General features: G+C 46.1%; 1 pseudogene; it reads right to left on the bottom strand.

Moving 5' to 3' along the window:
• Window positions 1-910: 910 nt before the first annotated feature.
• LOC129562158 (uncharacterized) lies at window positions 911-1,996 on the bottom strand (annotated as a pseudogene).
• Between the last annotated feature and the right edge of the window lie 233 nt (window positions 1,997-2,229).

The raw sequence follows: 2,229 nt of genomic DNA, 5'->3' as shown, positions 1-2,229 counted from the left end.
CACAAAGATGAGTGTTATCAAAAAACACAGGTGCCCAGTCCCAGAACTTTTGACAGATGTCATTCTCTGGGACAACTTTTCCTAGGTGGAAGGTATTTCTCCTGATAGTGTTGGTTTCACCTTTTTTTTTTTTTTTTTTGTGCATTGTGCTTTTAAATTGCACAGGTAGTTTTAAATAAGCAGAGAAACACCTTCCAAAAGTTACATTCGCAGGGAAAGATTCCATCAAGTATTTATATAACAAATATCTATAATTTACAAAACATTCTTGATCTTTACTTGAACTGCACATGGGGGAAATGGATCCCCCTCTGGTAGGTGTTCTGCTTGCAGAAGCAAACCAAAGGACCTAAAATCGGAGGCAAGTCTGGAATGCTGAGAAAGGGAAAGAGAAATGATAAAGGGCTGTTCATTAATTCCACATCTAAGACACTGGTCCAGTGACCCTTGTGTAAGTACTTCAGGGAAAATTACTGCCCTTAAGATAAAGTGAAAGTGAAAGTGAGGTTGCTCAGTCGTGTCCGACTCTTTGAGATCCCATGGACTGAAGTCTACCAGGCTTCTCTGTCCATGGGATTTTCCAGCAAGAGTACTAGAGTGGGTTGCCATTCCCTTCTCCAGGGGATCTTCCTGACCCAGGCAGGGATTGAACCCAGGTCTCCTGCATTGCAGGCAGACATTTTACCCTGAAGCTGTAATTCTGATTATAGTAGTGTATCTGCATACCCTGGACCTCTGAATATCAAAAGACAATACTTGGGGTGACCTATGAGTTTTGAACCAATACTTTTGAGGAATTATCTAGGATCATACACCCTCTGCTTTGGCTTTTTGGATGAAGCACAGGCCTCTGTGCTGTCCTCCAGGCTGTGTAATAGTCAAGAAAAGAGCATCAATATTGGATCGCTCTTTAGACACTAATCAGCCAGGGAAAGAGTTCACTGGCAGAAGGGTCCTCCCAAGAATGTTCAGAGAGGACCTGTCACTCAAGGGAGAAGGGGAACCCTCATAGCTATAGTCACCACAAGCATCCAGGAGGCAGGAAGATGGCTTCAGGCAGTGGCTGATTGAAAGCGGATCTGAGATATCCAGCCCCAGAATGAAGTCATCTTCTACAAGTTCTTCCTGCACTGAGACAGTGAATTCAGGGTGATCTTTTTCTGAGGGACTGAAAGGTACTTCCTCAATCTTCACTACCACACTGACTTGGCTGTCTATCTCGGAGGGTATCTCTAAGACTGGATCCTTTGTACATATGTGGTCAAAGCAGTCAGTTCATTAAAGGCTTCCAGCTTGGCGGATGACATCCTCAGGGATGGACAAGGGGAGGTCAGTAAGGAATTGGGTCCTTCTGAGTCCGCTTCTGGGAGCTACTCCAGTCTGGCAGACTCTGGGAAAAGACATCTGAGGAACATGATTGGGTCCAAGTTGAAGAAAGTGTCAAATAGGATATCAGACTCAGAGTCTGAACAGTCAACACCATGAGAATCCATAGGGAATGTTCTGGAGGGGCAAAAACTGGTTCTGCACCTGCTGTGGACTCAGCAGGGGAAGCCACCGGCCTGGCCCCATTCCCCCTGGTCTCTGCTTCCTCTTCAGTCATCCATCCCCAGGAGCTGTCTTAACTTCTGGTTTTCAACTACAAACGAGGCCAGGAGTTTTCTCTTGTAAAAGCTAAGTTTTCTGGCAAAGTTTCTGGTTTTCTTCTCCCAAATCTACCACTTGTTTCAGCTCACTCATTCGAGCTTTCTTTCGGTCTCTGGCTGTCTGAGCTGCTACTCTGTCTTTCAGTTACCTCCGCAGCACCTTCTCCTCCGGGCTCAGGTGTGTGAAGCGCTGTTGCTTGCACGCCTGGGGCGTCCTCCCAGCTCCCCACCTAGAGCACACAGCGCTAGGGCTTGCACTTTGCTGGCCTGGCATCGTGACCAGCAGAGCCCTGCCAGCGCACTTTGGATGCCCCGGCGGCCGGGCTCTACGTGGCTACAACCACCACCATGGCCAAAGCGTATCTGCTAAATTCATCTAACTTAACCTCTTATCTGACCTGTTGTTCTATTTTCTGACTTTTCCCCTGTGACTTCATGGAGATGTCACATTAGCCACTTCTTCGGGTGAAGAGATCCATGAACTAAATTAAAAGGCAAAGGTTAAGGCATTCATAATTTAAATTATATATGACCCCATTAATCTACAACTTAGTGCATGTTTACACATGAATCAAATGGCAAA

Source organism: Moschus berezovskii, chromosome 5 (genome assembly GCF_049115385.1).
Source record: "Moschus berezovskii isolate FMDL1 chromosome 5, NW_MosBer_1.0, whole genome shotgun sequence".
Classification (NCBI taxonomy): Eukaryota; Metazoa; Chordata; class Mammalia; order Artiodactyla; family Moschidae; genus Moschus; species Moschus berezovskii.
The sequence above is the reverse complement of the archived record's forward strand: the minus strand, read 5'-3'. Positions and strand labels throughout refer to the sequence as shown.